General features: G+C 38.4%; 1 pseudogene; it reads left to right on the plus strand.

The window, feature by feature from the left end:
- Positions 1-1,934: 1,934 nt before the first annotated feature.
- On the plus strand, positions 1,935-16,886 carry LOC119512825 (annotated as a pseudogene).
- Positions 16,887-21,283: the final 4,397 nt, after the last annotated feature.

A 21,283-nucleotide genomic window follows, 5' to 3' on the forward strand; every position in this document is an offset into this window, starting at 1 on the left:
GTGCTGTTTTCTGAAAGTTGTTTATCTTCTTTCTTAAATATTCGTGTCTTAGTCTTTCTCTGAAATATGTTGGATGATTCAGATCTATCTTCAGATTCACTTATTCTATCTTCAGTTGTGTTTAATCTGCTGCTTAAAGTGTTCATTGGGATTTGTTTATTCATTTAGGCTTTAATCGTCATTGTTGAATTTTTCATCTCTAGAAACTATGTTTCTTTTTCAAGTCTACCTGGTCATTTTTGATAGTTGTTCCTTGCACATGCTTTCAAGTTCTTCTTTTACTTCTATAAATATTTTAAGCATAGCTTATTTTATATTCTTCATTTGCGAATTCTGATATCTGGAGTGCTTTGGATTCTTATTATTATGCTTTTTAAAATTTATTCTTGGCCATAAGTGTTTTATTTTCTTGTGTATTTTTATTGCACTTAATTGCACTTAATTGATAAGAATACTAGAATACCTGGATTTGGGGTATGTACCCTCCAAAAGAGCTTGCGTTGCTTCTGCCAGGAACTCATGATAACAACCTAGAAACAGTTTAAATTACAATCTAGGTTTAGGATTTACAACACTATGGAAGTACTATAAGTTAAACCTTATGATTATGGTGTCTTAAGGAATCTGTCTACTTTTATTTTTTTATCAGGGCTACAGCCAGCAGCATAGATTTTTTTTTTTTTTTTTTTTTTTTTTTTCCCCTAGCCTATCCTTTAACTGAAGGTGAGGTCTTTAAAGCTCCCAGCTTTGGGCAGGGTTTGGGATGGGGGAAAGGGGACCCCAAATTTGGCTTTACTGTCTTGCCCAGCCCAAAGCTTTGTCTCCTGTTCCCCTAACCAGCTGTTAAAACTAAACATTGTATTTGATTCCATGTAAATGAAGTTCAAGAACAGGCAAGGCTAATCTATGGAGACAGAAATCAGAATAATGCTTATCTTTTGGTGGTACTGACTGGGAAGGGTCATAAGGGAAACTGCTGAGGTTCTGGAAATTTTAACAGACTTGATCTAGATAGTGATTCTGCAGGTATATAAATTGTAAAAATTCATCAAGTTTTACTCTTAAGATTTGTGCACTTTACTGTCTATAGGCTTTATCTCATTTTTTATAAAGTATACAAACCAGGTCCTGGGTTCCTGTAATTGGCAGATATTCATGGTTTTTCTTACTTTTCTGAGAGATCAACCATGCACATAAAATAATTCTGAATATATTTTATCAAGTCTCTATTTTTATTTTTTCTTTTCTTTTCTTTTTTCTTTTTTTCTGAATACCTATCCACCACAATGTTGAATGTGTAAGTGGGACACTACTCCTTTCTTCTAATTCTGATACTGTTTTTAGAGACTTTAGTTAAGTATTGTTTAAATATTCCACCTTGATTTCTTTTTAAGTTCAGGCTTTGTCTCTGCTGAATTGTGGGGAAATAAGGGGAAGTGTGCATCTTAGTCTGCTAGAGCTACCGTCACTAATACCACAAACTTGTTTTGGTTTAATGACAGGAATTTATTGGCTAAGGGTTTCTGAGACTAGAAGTGACAAATCAAGGAGGCATAAGGCAATGCTTTCTCCACCGAATCAGCAGCTTTCTGGCTCCAGCTTGCTGCAGTCGTTTTGGTTCCTTGTCTTGCATCTCTGCCTCCCTCCCATCACAAGGCGAGTGAGCTCTCCTTGTGTCTGTTCTTTCAGTTTCCACTGACTTCTGGCTTCTGATTTCTTCTTTATATAAGGCCTCCAATGATAATATGGATTAAGACCTATCCTCATTCAGTTGGCCACACTTTAACTAAAAATATCATCTTCAAGAGGTCTATTTATGATGGGTTCACACCCACAGAAGTGTGGATTATGATTAAGAACATGTCTATGTCAGGGTCCATAATTCACTCTACCACAGGGTCTGAATCCCCCGTGCGAGTAGCTTTAGGATGGAAATGGTGCCCCAGAGGGAATGTGAGGTGGCCTATGTGATGATGGTGAGCGTGGTGATCCCCCCAAGAGATGATGCATTCTCCAACAAAAGCCAGGTCCGTTAGTCTCCCCACAAAGTAGACACTGTCCCTACTTTGGGACCAGTCATGGAGGATACGAGTTTGTTTTTTTTTTAAAAAGGATTCAATCAACCAGTCTCCCCAACCCTCCATCCTCTTTCTTCTCTAAAGTGGGGACCCGTATGTGCATGAGGGCCATGTTACGGTTGGTGGAGGAAGCCTGGAAGTGGGCAGGAGATCATTCGAGGTTTCTCTTTTCCTTATCCCAAATCACAGGCTGTGGGTAAGGAACCCCTCCCACCTGAAGGTTGGTCAGAAATGAAGATAAAACCACTCCAGAATTATTATATAATTCATGAGAGGGAATTAAATTTTCCAAAGGTTGGTTTATATCTAACATTTCCAGAGTCCATCTGTTATATACAACAAGGTGTATCTTGGTTTTCTTGGGCCAAAATTCCTGCCAGGAATTGGATTGTAATTTTCCTGCCCAAAGCATTTCATTTGACGGTTTACCTGGTGTGAGCCACAGAACACCCTGAGATGGGAAAGTGTAATGAAATGAGCAAGGATAAACTGGGCTGTGAAGGGAAAACAGCCCCTTTCTGTCTTCATTCTGAGGGCAGGGTTTGAAGCATCAAGCACTGCAGCACATCTCACGTTGAGGATATGCATCTATTCATGATATTTTTCAGGGATCCAGAAGAGAATGCATATAAAGGCTTTGAAACTGCTTGTGAATAAACCTCTATGTGAACATACGGCAAGGGCATGTGATCCTGTTAAACACTTGCTGTTTGGCAGGAGCTAGGAGCTAGAATGCCTGCTCACTTATTTCTCGCCACCCCCTCAGATGTGTGTCTTAGCAGGTGGGAGGACGCAGTGCCTGCTTCCTGCGGTCCCGGTGGGAAGGACAAACACCAGCCAAGAGCCTGAAGCCACAGCCAGGGCATGCTGTGTCCAGTGCCAAGGCAACACCAGGACACAAGTAGAGAGTATGTTGCTCTGAGAGTGGGGTCTGGGAAAATGTGTGGAAGGAAGATGCAGTGTCCTTGCATTGCTGGGGAGCAGCGTGACTCGTATTCATAAGGCTCTGTCACCATCTAAGCTCTATGTGTCTCAGCGAGAAGCCCCCTGCTAAATCAAACCTTCCTCCCCACCCTGTTAGGCCTCTCTGCCCTTGAGGACCAACTTAGAACAAGTCTGGCTTTGGGATCTGAAATGCCCATGACTCAAAACTCCCACCTGGAAACTAAGGAAGGCTTCGTGGCATGTGGCATCTCTTTGCTCTGGATATTCTTCCCCTCTGCCAGCTAACTCTTTTTTTTTTTTTTTTTTTTTTTTTTTAATTAATTTATTTATTTTTTTAAATTCAGTTTTATTGAAATACATTCACACATCATACAATCATCCATGATATGCAATCCACTGTCCACAGTATGATAACATAGTTATGCGTTCATCACCACAATCTATCTCTGAACATTTTCCTTACATCAGAAAGAACCAGAACAAGAATAAAAAATAAAAGTGAAAAAAAAACACCCAAATCATCCCCCCATCCCACCCCATTTGTCCTTTAGTTTTTATCCCCATTCCTCCACTCATCCATACACTAGATAAAGGGGGTGTGATCCACAAGGTCTTCAAAATCACACTGTCACCCCTTGTAATCTACATTATTATATAATTGTCTTCAGGAGTCCAGGCTGCTGGGTTGGAGTTTGGTAGTGTCAGGTATTTACTTCTAGCTATTCCAATACATTAAAGCCTAAGAGGTGTTATCTATATAGTGCATAAGAATGTCCACCAGAGTGACCTCTCGACTCCATTTGGAATCTCTCAGCCACTGAAACCATTTTGTCTCATTTTGCATCCCCCTTTTGGTCAAGAAGATACTCTCAGTCCCACGATGCCAGGTCTACATTCATCCCCGGGAGTCATACTCTGCGTTGCCAGGGAGATTTACACCCCTGGGAGTTGGGTCCCACGTAGGGGGGAGGGCAGCGAGTTCACCTGTCGAGATGGCTTAGTTAGAGAGAGAGAGGGCCACATCTGAGCAACAAAGAGGTACTCAGGGGGAGACTCTTAGGCACCATTACATACAACTTTAGACTCTCCTTTGTGGTAATGAGCTTCATAAGGGCAAGGTCCCATGCTCAAGGGCTCAGCACATCAAACCACCAGTCTCAATGTTTGTGACAACATACGCTAGGGGATCAGCATCTCAAAGTTTAGAGATAGGCCTTACAATTCAGGGATAGAGTTAACTGCTGTAAGAGCTTACAATCTAGGTACTATTACAATTATTGTGTCCACGTTAGGCTATGTTCTAAGATTCAATTCTGAGTTTACACATTGTAGTTAGTCCATATTGGTGAGGCATCATTGCTCTCACCATGTTTTCTCCAACACTTTTACTCCTATATATATATTTTCCTACAATTTTATAGACTTATATTCACATACCATACATTTATCCACAGTGTACAATCAGTTGTTCATGGTATCATCATAAAGTTGTACATTTATCACTACAATCAGCATTTGAACATATTGATTACTACAACAAAAATTTTTTTTTTTTTTTTTTTTTTTTTTTTTTTTTTAGCAATAAGAAAAAATGTTAAAAAGAAAAATAACATGTCATACAATACAATATACTACTAAGGACAGCAAATAACACCACTACCAAGAATCCCATATTACTCCCCTATATCCCTTTCTCATATACATTTAGCAATTCTGCCAGATAACTCTTGATCGTCCCGCAGGTCTCAGCTTAAATGTCACCTGCTTGGGGCAGATTCACAGAACACTATGTTCTTGTTATAGGTAGAATTTTGTACAGTTGTAATAAGTCACTCAGTTTTATTTATCACCATTGTTTCATACCTTCCTCACCAGATTGCAAGAGGTTCTTCTTTGTTCACTGTTGTTTTCCTAAATTCTGTAAATGCCTGACACACAGTAGGCATTGGATGTAGCTAAATAATTGACAATCCAGTATCCTCCTACTTGAAAACTTTCTGGATTTCAAGTTCATCCTCAAAAACTTTCTGGTTTTCAAGTTCATCCTCAAAAAAGAAAGAAAGATGTGGTGGAGGATCTCTCATATTCAAAGAGCTCCTTCACATTAAAAAGAGAGAGAGAGAGAGAAAGAAAGAAATTAAAAAGGAAAAAGGAAGGGAGGAAAGGAGGAATGAAGAAAGGAAAGGAAAAAGGAACAAAGAAACAGAGAGAGAGAGGGAGAGAAAGGCAATTCAATGGAAAATGGACAAAGTATATGAAAAGGCAATACACAGAAGATATTCAAATGGGCAAAAAGTATATGAAAAGATGCCCATCCACACTAATACTCAGAGAATTGCAAACTTAAAATGGTATTTTATGCCCTCATATTGGCACAATTTGAGAGACTGATAATATTCATTGTTAGCAAGATTGTGGGAAGAAGGACAGTCTCATACATTGCTGGTAGGAGTTCAAAATGGTATATAACCTGTATGGAGGACAATGGCAGTAACTTTAAAAATTTTAACTGTGCCTATCATTGCAACATTATTTAATAGGAAAAACTGGAAATAATGTCAAATAATAGGGAAATGGAAATGATTTAATAAATTATGGTACATTCCTACTATAGAATCCTATAGTTACAGGTATTGACAAGAATGAAAATCTATGTAAAATTTAAAAAAAGAGATTGCAAAACAATATGTATAATTTGATACCATGTAAGAAAAAACATATAAAAAAGTATATTCCCCAAAGGAAAATGTCTCAAAGGATTCACCCCAAATTCAAATAGGGGTTTCTCCTGAAGAAGTGAGAATGGATTTTACTTTTGACAACAAACATGTACTACTAATTGTAAGAGCTTTATTGAAGTTTGATTGACCTAAAATAAACTTTAAATATTTAAAGTGTTCAATTTGATGTTTTCACATTGTATACATCTTTGAAACCATCATAATAATCAAGAATATGAACATATCCATCACCCGCAAAAGTTTCTTTGTGTTCCTTTGTAATCCCTCCTTCCCGTCTCTCCCACTCTACCTCTGTCTCCTAGCAACCATTGATCTTTCTATCACTATAGATTAATTTGCATTTTCTAGAATATTATATAAATGAAATCATACAGGAAGTACTCTTTATTTTTTTTTGTTCTGGCTCCTTTCACTATGCATATTTATTTTCAGATTCCTCCATATTACTATATGTATTTTTGTAGTATGCTTTTAGTATTCTTTTTTGTTGTGAGTACTATTCCACTGTACAGATACATCACAACTGCTTTACTGAGTCACCTATTGATGGACATTTGGATTATTTACAGATATTGTATATGACAAATAATGCTGCTTTGAACATTTGTGTACAAGTCTTTGTAAGGACTTGTGCTTTGTATGTTCTCTTGGGTAGGTAGCTATATGTGGAATGGCTGGTCAGAATTCTGTGAAATTGCCAAAATGTTTTCCAAAGTGGTTGTACCATTTTACATTCCCACCATAAGTATATGAGAGTTCCAGTTGCTTTACATTCTTGCCCACACTTGATATGGGCAGAATTTTAAATTTTAGTCATTCTATAGGGATATAGTGGTATCTCGTGATTTTAATTTGCATTTCCCTAATGACTAATGATGATGAGCATCTTTTCAAGCGCTTATTTGTCACCCATATATCTTTTTTGGTCAAATGTCTGTTCAAATCCTTTGTTCATTTTTTAAAAATTGGATTGTCTGTTTCTCATTGAGTTTTTTTAAATTAAATTTAGTTTTATTGAAATATATTCACATACCATACAATCATCCATGGTGTACAATCAGCTGTTCACAGTACCATCATATAGTTATGCATTAATCACCCTAATCTATTTTTGAACATTTTCCTTACATCAGAAAGAATCAGAATAACAATAAAAAATAAAAGTAAAAAAGAACACCCAAATCATCACCCCATCCCACCCTATTTTTCATTTAGTTTTTGTCCCCATTTTTCTACTCATTTATCCATACACTAGATAAAGGGAGTATGATCCACAAAGTTTCACAATCACACTGTCATCCCTTGTAATCTACGTTTCTATACAATCATTTTCAGGAGTCTGGACTACTGGGTTGGAGTTTGATGGTTTCAGGTATTTACTTCTAGTTATTCCAATACATTAAAACCTAAGAGATATTATCTATATAGTGCATAAGAATGTCCACCAGAGTGATCTCTTGACTCCGTTTGAAATCTCTCAGCCACTGAAACTTTATTTCATTTCATTTCGCATCCCCCTTTTGGTCAAGAAGATATTCTCAATCCCATGATGCTGGGTCCAGATTCATCCCTGGGAGTCAGGGCATTAAATCTCCTGCATTGCCAGGGAGATTTATACCCCTGGGAGTTGGGTCCCATGTAGGAGGGAGGGCAGTGAATTCACCTGCTGAGGTGGCTTAGTTAGAGAGAGAAGGCCACATCTGAGCGACAAAGAGGAACTCAGGGAGACTCTTAGGCACAATTATATGCAAGTTTAGCCTCTCCTTTGCAGTAACGAGCTTCATAAGTGCAAGTCCCATGATAGAGGGCTCAGCACATCAAAGCACCAGTCCTAATATTTATGACAACATCAACATCAGTCCAGGTGAGGAAGTCCAATACTTCTGCAATTTCCCCTAGCTCCTCAGGGGAACCCTGTAAATATATTTTTATTCTCTGCCCAAATTACTTTGGGATGTGTCACTATTTCACTCTAACCTATACTAACCTATCATATCTCACTTCCTATTCAAAGTTCCATGTAATTATGGTGTTTGAACAAACTGTTATACTGCCTAGAAAATATAGATCTTGCACCAAATAGACATCTCTTCCCTTGGTCTCACATCTCATTGAGTTTTGAGAGTTCTTTATGTAATCTGGGTAAGACTCCTATTTTAGATATGTAATTTGCAAATATTTCCTTCCAGAGTATGGCTTGTTTTTTCATTCTAAGATTGTCTTTTGAAAAGCTTACATTTTTAATTTTGATAAACTCCAATTTATCAGTTTTTTTCTTTTTTTTGGAGCATGCTTTGGTATTATTTCTAAGAAATCTTTGCCTAACCCAAAATCAAAAAGATTTTCTTCTATGCTTTCATCTAGAATTTTTATAGTTTTAAGTTTTACTTTTATGTCTATAATCCATTTTTAGTTTTCTTCTTTGTATATGGTGTGGGGTATGATTCAAGTTGATTGGTCTTTCTTCCCCCATAGGATATGCAATTGCTGTAGCACCATTTGTTGAAAAATTATCTTTTCCCCACTGAATTGCCTTTGCACCTTTTCAAAACCAATTGACCATATATGTATATGTCTATTTCTGGACTCTATTCTGTGGCATTGATTTGTCTCTATGTCAGTACCACAATGAAACTATGGCTTAATAAATCCTGAAATTGAGTATGTAAGTCCTCCAAATCTATTCATCTTTTTCAACATTGTTCTGATGACCCTGGGTCCTTTTTTATTATTCATATCATTCGTTTTAATATGAAGTTTAGAATCAGTTGTCAGTTTCTATAAAACTATTAGTTCATATATTTTTTCCTGATTTTTTAGTTACTGTAAGAGAGGATGTGCCGGTTTGAATGTATTACGTCCCCCAAACGCCATTATCTTTGATTTAATCTTGTGTGGGCAGACTTATCAGTGCTAATTAGATTGTAATTCTTTGAGTGTTTCCATGGAATGTGCCCCACCCAACTGTGAGTGATAACTCTGATGAGATATTCCCATGGAGGCGTGGCCCTGCCCATTCAGGGTGGGCCTTGATCAGTGGAGCCATATAAATGGGCTGACAAACAGAAGGAACTCAGTGCAGCTGCAGCTGAGAGTGACATCTTGAAGAGGAGCTACAGCCAAGAGGGACACTTTGAAGAAAGCACAGGAGCTGCAGATGAGACACAGTTTGAAGACAGCTGTTGAAAGCAGACTGTTGCTCCAGAGAAACTGAGAGAGGACAAATATCCCAAGTGCAACTAAGAGTGACATTTTTGAGGAACTGCAGCCTAGAGAGGAATGTCCTGGGAGAAAGCCATTTTGAAACCAAAACTTTGGAGCAGATGCCAGCCATGTGCCTTCCCAGCTAACAGAGGTTTTCCGGACACCATTGGCCATCCTCCAGTGAAGGTACTTGATTGCTGATGTGTTACCTTGGACACTTTACGGCCTTAAGACTGTAACTGTGTAACCAAATAAACCCCTTTTATAAAAGCCAATCCATCTCTGGTGTTTTGCATTCCAGCAGCATTAGCAAACTAGAACAGAGGGTAAATTCAGTCCTTGTTACTCCACCTTACTAGAAGTGTAACTTGGTTAAAATTTTTTTTGAGTAAAATTTTCTGATTCTGGTAGTAATGTCAGCCCAGAATCCATCAATAAAGATCTCTGAACCAATTATAACTGTCCTTCATTTTGTAACCCAGGGTTCACTGAAATATCTTTTCTTAGGAAAGGATTTCACATATCTTCCATACTCCACAATTCTTGGTGTTTAAAGCCTTGGTTGCTAACCAAAAGACAATGGACTTCCTAGATTTCAATGTAATAGTGAGGAATGAAAAGGGCCATTAAGGCCATGTTTTTAGCCAAATTTTCTTCATAAAGTTTCTGGCTTTCCAAGTAGGGGGTTCTGATATTTTAATAAAATGCTGGGCATTTGACTTTCAGAAGAGCTGACCCTCAGGGTGATTTGCCAATAAGTCTAAGCACTCACTGGAGTAGTTTCTTTTGCCCCTGTACCAGAAGGCAGCACTGAGCTCTGCCCACTCTCTCCAACTATTACCTGGAGGATTAGGGAGGAGGGATGTCATTTGTCAGTGAAAACAAACTTGAGATGACCTACTTCTATGGCATACTCTGAGTGCATGGGAACTGTTTCTATGCTTTTGTGTCACACTGGGATATAAAAATCTCTGTAAGGTTCACTTTGATCCTGCCCTGCATGATCACTAAGAAGCCACTTCCTCTCCAGCGGTCTACTACTTCCCAGAGCAGGGATCAGGGATCCCTCCAAGTGCCTTCATTGTATCTGCTCCCATTGGCTCTCCAATAACTGTGCTCAGACTCATTTTCTTTGGTAAACTCCTTTGTCCTTCCTATTCCCATTTGGATTTAAGCCTCTGGAGACCAAATCCAATAATATTCTTTTATTTCTCTGCTTTGCTTTTCTATATTCCTCTTCTAAAGGTAATGAGCAGCAACCAGCCAAGTTATGGGAAATGGGTGGGGTGGAGAAGTGGAGGTGGAGAGGAAAAACAATAGGACTACCAGGAAAATAAGCACATGGTGGTTAAAATTTCAAAATTATGGTAAGAATATTTAGAAGAATGATAGCATCATAATAAGAATAGCTAACATTTATTTAGCCTGAATCCATGCCAGGCACTTCTCTAAGCATTTTTTTTCTTTATGAGACAAGTTGTGCATTTACAGAACAATCATGCAAAACTTACAGGATTCTCATACACCACTCTGCCACCAACATCTTGCATTGGTGTGAAAAATTTGTTACATTTGATGATAGTACATTGTTATAATTGTACTATTAATTAAGGTCCATGGTCCCACTTAGGGGTCACTGTTTGCATAGAGTAGTTCTATGGATTTTTTAAAAAATTTTAGTCTGTTACCAACATACAATCTAACATTTCCCATTTTAACCATATTCAGGTATATATTTCAGTGCTGTTAATTACATTCACAATGTTGTACTACTATCACCACCATCCATTACCAAAACATTTCCATCATTCAAAACAGGAATCCTGAACATTTTAAGCCTTAATTTCCTGTTCCCTACCCCCATCACATCCCCTGGTAACCTATATTCTATATTCTGACTTGATGCTTATTGTATGGTGTCAAATCAATGAGATCATACAATATTTGCCCTTTTGTGTCTGGCTTATTTCAGTCAACATGGTGTCTTCAAGATTTATCCACATTGTTACCTGTATCAGGACTTCATTTCTTTTTGTGGCTGAATAATATTCTGTTGTATGTATTTACCATATTTTACTTATCCTTCCATTGTTTGATGAACACTTGGGTTGCTTCCATCTTTTGGCAATTGTAAATAATGCCACTATGAACATTGGTGTGCAAATGTCTGTTCAAGTCCTCACTTTCTGTTATTTTGGGTAGATACCTAGTATGGATTGCCAGGTGGTATGGTAGTTGTATACTTAGCTTCTGAGAATCCGCCAAACTGTCTTCCATGATGGTTTCACCATTTTACATTGCCAACAGCAATGAATGAGTGTTCCTGTCCCTCCATATCATCTCCAAAACTTGTTATTTTCCATTTTTGTCAATAGCAGCCATTCTAATGGGTGTGAAATGGTATCTCATTGTGGTTTTGTTTTGCATTTCCCTGATGACTAAAGATGTTTGAGCATCTTTTCATGTGTTTTCTGGCCATTTGTGTATCTTCTTTGGAGTGATGTCTATTCAAGTCTCTTGCCCATTTTTAAATTGGATTGTTTGTCTTTTGGTTGTTAAGTTGAAGGATTTCTTTATATATTCTGGATATTTATCCTTTATTGGAAAATGGTATGCAAATGTTTTCTTCCATTGCATAGGTTGTTGTTTTACTTTCATGATAAAGTCCTTTGGGGCACTAAAGGTTTTAATCGTGAAGAGGTCCCATTAATCTATTTTTTCTCGCATTACTTGAGCTTTGGGTTTAAAGCCTAAGAAAACATTGCCTAACACAAAGTCCTGAAGATGCTTCCCTACGTTGTCTTCTATGAGTTTAATAATTCTAGCTCTTATATTTAGGTCTTTGATTCACTTTCAGTTGATTTTTGTATATGGTGTGAGGTAGGGAGCCTCCTTTTTTTTTTTCCCACACATGGGGATCCAGTTTTCCCAGTACCATTTATTGAAGAGATGAGACTATTCTTTACCAACTGAGTGATCATTGCCTCCTTGTCAAAAAGTCAGTTGGCCAGTGAAATTTAGTCTCCCAGAGCAACTAATAAACAACCAAGAAAAGCTAGTAAATAATCTGGAACAACTGCTGGGGGACAACCATGACTGTCCACACATCATACACCAACCTGCATTAGGTGGAATGGCTGAGATCACAGCATAAAATCTGTAAGTAAAAACTGTGGAACTTCACCAGCAGCCCCTTCTCTCCATGGCAGGCTGAGCTGCCAGACCTCACTGTGGGGGAAAGCAGCATTCCCAGAGCAGGTGAATATAGCTCAGCCTAGCTCCAACTGGGGTTTTGATTCACAAATGTGGACTGCTGAATACACACTACAAACATAGACAAACTCCTAACAAGCAGCAAAGTACCCTCAGGTTTCTCCCAGTGGTGAAGAATGACCCTGAAGGAAAAAAATTAATTTAAAAAATGGAAAAATACAGAAGCTTTTAAAGATGGCTGACCTTAGAGAACCAGAAAATGCCTGTGCCCTGAGAAAGGGAGCCCAGAAAACTGGGTGCTCTCTCTGACTGACAGGCAAAACTGGGGAGCCATAGACTGGCTCTGAAAGGGGGTTTCTTTCCCTTTTTCTGTCTCTCAACCTGAGTAGCTCAGTGGAGAGAGCCTCAGCCATTTTCAGTTCACAGCCCTCTGACTCAGATAAGGGTGGAGATAACAGAGACAGAGACATAAAAGAGTAATTCAAATGCAGAAGATAACTCCCTAGGGTGTGTCTTCCCTAAGAGGAAGGAGGTGGGGCCCAACTGTAGTGCCAGCCCTCCTTTCAGAGCTCAGACCCCAGAGCTTGGGGGAAAACAGTCAAAATAGAAACAACTTAAGTGGGGAATTAAAGGGGCCACACCTCCTTACACCAATCAGGAGCAACAGGCTGACAGACACCACCTACTGAGTAAGTTAGGAAAAGTAAAGTGGCTAGAGATTTCACAGGAAAGTCTGTCAATCTTCTAGGATACACCCTCAGGGAAACTTGACACTGAATATAGCCCCATTCTGAGACCTGAACCTGTTCTGGTCTGGGAAAATCTGATTGAGGTAACTAAGGAAACCAGATGTCTAGACAACAGGAAACTACAAATTACATTAGGAAAAATGAAGATATGGCCCAGTCAAAGGAAAAAAAAAAAAAAAAACTTATACCTCAATTAAGATAGAGTTGAGCTATTGTTTCACTTTAATGAAACAATCAATTAAAGATTTTTAAAAAGTATGCTAAATCACATAAAAAACCAAGTCGATGAGTTCAGGGAAGATATGGCAAAAGAGATGAAGCATATAAAGAAAAGACTGGGTGAACATAAGGTAGAAAGTGAAAGTTTGAAAAAAACAACTGGCAGAATCTATGGAAATGAAAGACACAACTCAAGAGATGAAAAACACAATGGAGACACACAACAGCAGATTTCAAGAGGCAGAAGAAAATACTCAGGAACTGGAGAACAAGAAACCTGAACTCCTACACACAAAAGAACAGATGGGAAAAAGAATGGAAAAATATGAGCAACATCTCAGGGAACTGAATGACAACATGAAGCACATGAATAGATGTGTCATGGGTGTCCCAGAAGGAAAAGAGAAGGGAAAAGGGGCAGAAGCAATAATAGAGGAAATAATCACTGAAAGTTTCCCATAATCACTGAAAATTTCCCACTTCTTATGAAAGACATAAAATTACTGATCCCAGAAGCACACCGTACCCCAAACATAATAGATCTGAATAGACCTATGCCAAGACACTTAATAATCAGATTGTCAAATGTCAAAGACAAAGAGAGAATCCTGAAAGCAGCAAGAGAAAAGCAGTCCATCACATACAAAGGAAGCTTGATAAGACTATTTGTGGATATCTCAGTAGAAACCATGGAGGCAAGAAGGAAGTGGGGTGATATATTTAAGATACTGAAAGAGAAAAACCACCAACCAAGAATCCTATATCTGGCAAAACAGTCCTTCAAATATGAGGGAGAGTTTAAAATATTCTCTGACAAACAGACAATGAGAGAGTTTGTGAACAAGATACCTGCTCTACAGGAAACACTAAAGGGAGCACTACGGACAGAAAGGAAGACAGGAGTGAGAGGTTTGGAACATAATTTTGGGTGATGGTAGCACAGCAATGGAAGTACACTGAACAAAGATGACTGTGAGTATGGTTGAAAGAGGAAGGTTAGGAGCATGTGGGACACCAGAAGGAAAGAAGAGAGATGAAGACTGGGACTTGTATAACTCAATGAAACCTAGAGTGTTCAACAATTCTGATAAAATGTACAAACATGTTTTTGCATGAGGGAGAAGGAATGAATGTCAGCCTTGCAAGGTGTTAAAAATGGGGTGGTATTGGGGGGAAAATACAATCAATGCAAACTAGACACTATAGTTAACAGAAACATTGTATTATTCTTCCTTTAGAGTAACAAAGACAATATACCAAAGCTAAATGCCTATAAAGAGGAGTTATAAGGGAGGGGTATGGGACTCTTGGCAATGGTGATGTTGTCACTTTTATTCTACTTTAGTTTAATTCTGTCTTTCCTTTTGTTGCTTTTTTAGCCATCATTTTCTTTTTCTTTTGTCTTTCTATCTTTTTTGACCCTTCCTCCTTCTTTGTGGAATAAATGGAGATGTCCTCATATAGATAGTGGTGATGGTGGTGAGTGCATAAATGTGTGATTATACAGGGAACCATTGATTGTTCACTTAGAATGTATGGTGGGTGAACAAAACTGTCTTAAAAAAATGGGTTGATGAAGAAACCTTGAGGGCATTATATTGAGTGAAATAAGACAGACACATAAGGAAAAATATTGTATGGTCTCACTGATATGAACTAATTATAGTATGTAAACTCATAGACATTAAATATAAGTTACCAGGACATAGAATGAGGCTAAAGAATGGGAAGCTGTTGCTTATTATGAGCAGAATGTTTAACTAGGTTGAACTTAAATGTTTGGAAATGGACAGAGTGATGGTAGCATGTTATTGTGAGAATAACTAACAGTGCTAATGGTTTGTGAATTTCATGGAAATGGGAAGCTTAGAGTTATGTATGTCACCAGAAGGAAAGTTGGAAGTTAAAATATGGGAATGTACAAAACAGTGAATCTTGTGGCGGACAATGTCCATGGTTAACTGTACAAATATTAGAAATCTCTTTCATAAACTAGAACAAATGTATGGCACTATAACTAGAAATTAATAGTTGAGGAATATATAGGGAAAATATACCTGTTGCAAGCTATGTACTACAGTTAGTAGTATTTTAATATTCTTTCATCAATGGTAACAAATGTACTATACCAATACTATGAGTCAATAATGGAAGGGGGATGGGTAGGGGGGTGGGAGGATTTGAGTTTTCTTTTTTGTTTTTATTTCTTTCCGGAAATAATGAAAATGTTCTAAAAATTGAAAAAAAAATTGTGGTGATGGGTGGCACAGCTGTTTGATGGTACTGTGGGCAATTGATTGTGCACTTTGGATGATTGTATGGTATGTGAAAATCTCAATAAAATTGAGCAGCCCAGAGTGCCCAGCCTACCAGGGGCAGATGGGGTCTTCGGTAGGGGTGGGGTGACTGGGCCAGGTTGGGAGCTGGGGAGTGAGCTTGTCACTGAGCCGGGGGCGGGAAGCAGCACAGTTTCTCCCAATCTCACAGGGTGATGTGGCAGCTTCCTTGGCCGAGATTTATTTTCTTGAAGAGGCCCAGGCTTAGGCTTGGAAAACCCAACTGCCAAAATTGAGTCCAGCTGCTAGTGCAGCAGGAGAGCCCTGCAAAAACTTGGAAAGCATGAGTGACTGCAGATAAGACATAGACAAGGACACTGAAGGGGTCTGGAGCCCAGACATTGAACAGAGCTTTCAGGAGACCCTGACCATCTATTCCCCTCACCCCCATGTGGGAGGATGAAAATCATATTATCAGACAAAAGTGAGATATATGGTAGGAATGAGTTGACAGCCAGATACATCAAACTCAGAACAAGGAAGACAAGGACCAGAAAACAGGTGTCTAGGCACATTCAGTTTCTTGCCAGAAGGAAATCTTGTGATTTTCATTCCAGGCTAGAGGATCCACCTGCAAAGGACAGGCCTTGCACATGTGTCAGCCTTGTCATCAGCCCAGATAGTCTCAGCAACTGCCATTCACAACCAGCGGGGGCTGCCTGGTGTTCCTCACCCAACCTTCCCAGGAATGATGCAGACAGGGCAGCTGGGATCCTCCCAACACATCAAGCCCTGGTGCAATTGCCTGTCCCATGCAGCCAGCAGCTGCAGCCCCATTCCAGGGCCCCATCCATCTCCCTTGGTCCCTGCCTGGCAGGGTGCTCTATTGGCACAACCCAGCTTCACCTGGTGGAACTCCCAGGTCTTTTCAGACAGCAGCAAGACCCAGACTGGTACTGCAAGCATCTCTTCATGCCCACTGGGCTTGCCAACCCTTCTTACAGTGACCCATTGCTCAAATCCATGGACATTCATCAGATTTATGACAAATTTCCTGAAAAGAAAGCTAGCTTAAAGGCAAAGATTGGAAAGGGCCCTAAAAAATGCCTTTTTCCTTGTATAATTCTGGATGGATTTAAACTGTAATATTCAAAATGGGGCTTTTTAGAGTGCAGCCAATCAGTAGGAGAGTTCTGAAAATATGACAGTCACCTATTACAGCAAAGTTTGCTCCTTTGGGAAGCAAGTAGTAGAAAAGCAGACGTAAAGAGGGAATATTCAAGGTTTGAGAATGGCTGGTTTGCAGACCAAATAAACAGGTCCCCCATGTGTAAATGTATGATCAGCTTCATCCATGAGCTCAGATACTTACTGGGGAAGTATATGATGAACAGTGTCTTCAAAAACATCACAATATTATTGGTGGTAACAGACAGGGATACACATGGCCTGTGTATTTGAAGTCTCAGTAGTAAGCATGGAGCACAGCATCCTAAGTACAGTCTTCTAGAAGGACTGGGCATGGTTATGTATATATATATAGATATCTGTATACACACACACATACTCCATTATCAATGCCTGACTGACTGTAAACCTCACCACATTGGAGGGGGTGCCCTGGCCCCCAGGTCACTGCAAATTTTCTAAGTCCTGTTTGAGTGTAGTCATTTTCTCATGTGTTCATATATCATTGTAGCTGTGAAGTTCTGGTACAGCTGTAAAAAGATAAATAGTGTTTCTGTGTGTTCTTCAGATGTGTAACCTACAATTCCTCAAAAAAGAGAAACCTTAAGAATCCAAGTCTCTGTCTACTAAGATCTGCTTTTTTTTTACATTTTTTATTGTGAAATATAACATATATAGAGAAAAGTGATAACTTCCCAAGTATGATTTAACAAGTAGTTAGAGAACAGATTTCACAGAATGTTATGGGTTAGTGTTCCACCATTTCAGTTATTTCTTTATTCTGAAGTATAACATATATACAGAAAGGTGATAACTTTCAAAGTATAATTTAACAAGTAGATATAGAGCAAATTTCAAACCATGTTACATATTACAGTTCCACATGTCAGTTATTTTCTTCTAGCTATTCTAGTACTCTAGAAACTAAAAATATATATATTATTTATATAAAGATTCGGTATTTGTAATCCTTTGTTAAATCCTATCTTGTCAGTTGCTATACCTCTCTCATTTGATCACAGTCTCAATCTACAGGGTTGTCTAGGCAGTGACCACCCTAACTTGCTCATATTGAAAAGGGGTGTCAACATTAGGGGAAGGGGAATACACCTGGTTGATGTTCTCAGAGAGGTTGTTGCTTCTGGGTTTTGGGACTTGTCTATCATAGGAACATTCTGTGGATTTAAGTTTCTGAAAAGTAAACTTAGTGAGTGAAACTTTTATAGAGTCTCACGTAGGGACCTAGGTATTCATTAATATTTTGGGGACTACTGCCAATTAGCACTAGGCATACTGCGGGCATGTGGAATATCTAGCTGGAACTTGCATAACAGAAACCTGCAGGATACCCTCTCAACTCTATTTGAAATTTCTCAGTCACCACAACCTTATATTGTTACCTTTCTTTACCCCCTTTGGTCAAAAAGGCATTCTCAATCCCTTGATGTCAGTGCCAAGCTAATTCCTGGGAATCATGTCCCACATTGCCAGGGAGATTCACTTCCCTAGGAGTCATGTCCCACAGAGTGGGGAGGGTAATGAATTTATTTGAAGAGTTGGGCTTAGAGAGAGAAAGGCCATATCTGATCAACAAAAGAGGTTCTATGGAGGTGACTCCTAGGCATAATTATAGGAAGGCTTAGCCTTCCTTTTACAGCCATACATTTCACTAGAGCAATCCTCAAGATCAAGGGCTTGACATATCAAGTAGGGGATTCCTACTTGATAATTTCACATAACATATATTCTGTCCAAGATAAACAATCAATATCTCACATAATATTCACTTAGTTTTACAATCATCAACACTCTCAAATTTTAAACGATTATCGTAACCCAAAACACGACAATGTTCTTATCAGCCCATAGTCATTTATCCCTAGTATTAGTGTGGTACTGGTAAGGTACTCCTACTAAATATAGTCTACAGTATGCAATATGTAGTTTTCCCATATACTATTCTGTTCTTAACTTTTTGTACCAGTGTCATACCTTAGAAGTAGATCATGGAAGCACTTGTGGGTTACATAACTTTAAACAAACCCTTTCAATAATGTTTTCCTTCAATGCAGCACTGATACTTATAATCCCATTAACAAACAATCATCACCCCTATCCACTCCCATACCTTTAAATTCACCCTCATTAACATGTCTGTACATATTGGGTTATCATTCCCCCCTTACTAGCTTCTGTCTATCTCTAGGTGCTGTATTCTACATTATGAGACACTGATTTTACATTGTTCAGCAAGTTCACATTAACGGTAACATACAATATCCCTCCTTGTGTATCTGACTTATTTAACTCAGCATTATGTCTTCAAGGCTCGTCCATATTGTCATATGTTTCAGGACCTCATTCCTTCTTACTGCTGCATAGTATTCCATCATATGTATACACCACATTTTGTTTATCCACTCATCTATTGAAAGATACTGGTTGTTTCCACCTCTTGACAATTTAGTCTTGATTAGGTTGGAACCTTTGGATTGGGTTGTTTCCATGGAGATGTGACCCACCCAACTGTAGGTTATAACTCTGATTGGATTATTTCCATGGAGGTGCGGTCCCACCCATTCAGTGTGGGTCTTAATTAAATCACTGGAGCCCTATAAAATCTCAGACAGAAGAGGCTGGGTGCTGAAACTTAGAGAGACATTTTGAAGTCAGCCACTGAAAGCTAAAGCTGACATTCTGGAGAATGCCATTTTGAAATGCAACCCGGGAACAAGCAGATGCCAGCCACATGCTTCCCAGATAACAGAGGTTTTCCAGATGCCATTGGCCTTCCATCAGTGAAGCTATACTTCTGTTGATGCCTTGATTTGGACATTTTCATGGCCTTCAGACTGTAAATTTGTAACCAAATAAACCCCCACTATAAAAGCCAATTCATTTCTGATATTCTGCATAACAGCAGCATTAGTAAACTGGAAAATCAATATGTCTATCTTTCTGCCAGTACTATGCAGCTTTGACTCCTGTGGAATTAAGGTAGGCTTTAAAGACAGTAAGTGTAAGTCCTCCCACTTTGTTCTTTTTTAGAATGTTTTTGGCAATTTGAGCCCCTTTCCCTTCCAAATAAATTTGATAACTAGCTTTTCCAAGTCTGCAAAGCAGGTTGTTGGAATTTTGATTGGAATTGCTTTGAATCTGTAGATCGGTTTGGGTAGAATTGACATCTTAATGACATTTAGCCTTCATATTCATGAACACAGAATTTCTTTCCACCTATTTAGGTCTTCTTTGATTTCTTTTAGTAAAGTTTCATAATTTTCTATTTAGAGGTCTTTTATGTACTTGATTAAGTTTATTCCTAGGTACTTGATTTTTTAGTTGCTATTGTGAATGGAATTTTTCTTGAGTGTCTCTTCAGTTAGGTCATTTCTAGTGTATAGAAACAGTACTGACTTTTGCACATTAATCTTGTATCCTTCCACTCTGCTGAATTTGTTTATTAGCTCAAGTAGCCTTGCTGTCAATTTCTCAGGATTTTCCAAAAGTATGATCATATCATCTTCTAGTAATGACATTTTTACTCCTTCCTTTACAATTTGGATGCCTTCTATTTCATTGTCTTGCCAGATTGCTCTGGCTAGAACTTCTAGCACAATGTTGAATAATAGTGGTGACAGTGGGCATCCTTGTCTCATTCCCAATCTTAGGGGGAAGCTTTCAGTCTCTCACCATAGAGTACTATGCTGGCTGTGGGTTTATGATATATGCCCTTTATCATATTGAGGAAGTTTCCTTCAATTCCTACCTTTTGAAATGATTTTATCAAAAAAGGATGCTGAATTTTGTTGAATGATTTTTCAGCATCTATTGAGATGATCATTTGATTTTTCCCTTTTTATTTGTTAATGTGTTGTATTACATTGATTGATTTTCTTATGTTGAACCACCCTTGCATGCCTGCAATGACCCCTATGTAGTTGTAGTGTATGATTTTTTAGTTTGTCTTTGGATTCAATTTGTAAGTATTTTGTTGAGAATTTTTGCATCTATATTCATTAGGGAGATTGGGCTGTAGTTTTCCTTTCTTGTAACATCTTTAACTGCTTTTGGTATCAGAGTAATAATTAGCTTAATAAAAATGAGTTAGGTGATGTTCCATTTTCTTCACTTTTTTGAAAGAGTTTGAGCAGGAATGGTATTAGTTCTTTTTGGAAAGTTTGGTAGAATTCCCCTGTGAAGCCATCTGGCCCTGGGCTTTTATTTATAGGAAGCTTTTTGAAGAATTATTGGATCTCTTTACTTGTGATTGATTTGTTAAGGTCTTCTATTTCTTCTCTGGTCAGTCTAAGCTGTACATGTGTTTCCAAGAAATTATCCGTTTCCTCTAAATTGTCTAGTTTGTCAGCATAAAGTTGTTCATAGTATCATTTATGACTTTAAATTTCTTTGGTATCCATGGTAATGTCCCCCCTTTCATTTCTGATTTTGTTTATGTGTATCTTCTCTTTTTTTGAGTTTGTCAGTCTGGCTAAGTGTTCCGGTTTGCTAATGCTGCCTTTTTGCAAAATACCAGAAATGGATTGGCTTTTACAAAAGGGGATTTATTTGGTTACACAGTTACAGTCTTAAGGCCATAAAGTGTCCAAAGTAATGCATCAACAATTGGGTACCTTTACCGGAGGATGGCCATTGGTGTCCAGAAAACCTCC

Source organism: Choloepus didactylus, chromosome 17 (assembly GCF_015220235.1).
Source record: "Choloepus didactylus isolate mChoDid1 chromosome 17, mChoDid1.pri, whole genome shotgun sequence".
NCBI lineage: Eukaryota > Metazoa > Chordata > Mammalia > Pilosa > Megalonychidae > Choloepus > Choloepus didactylus.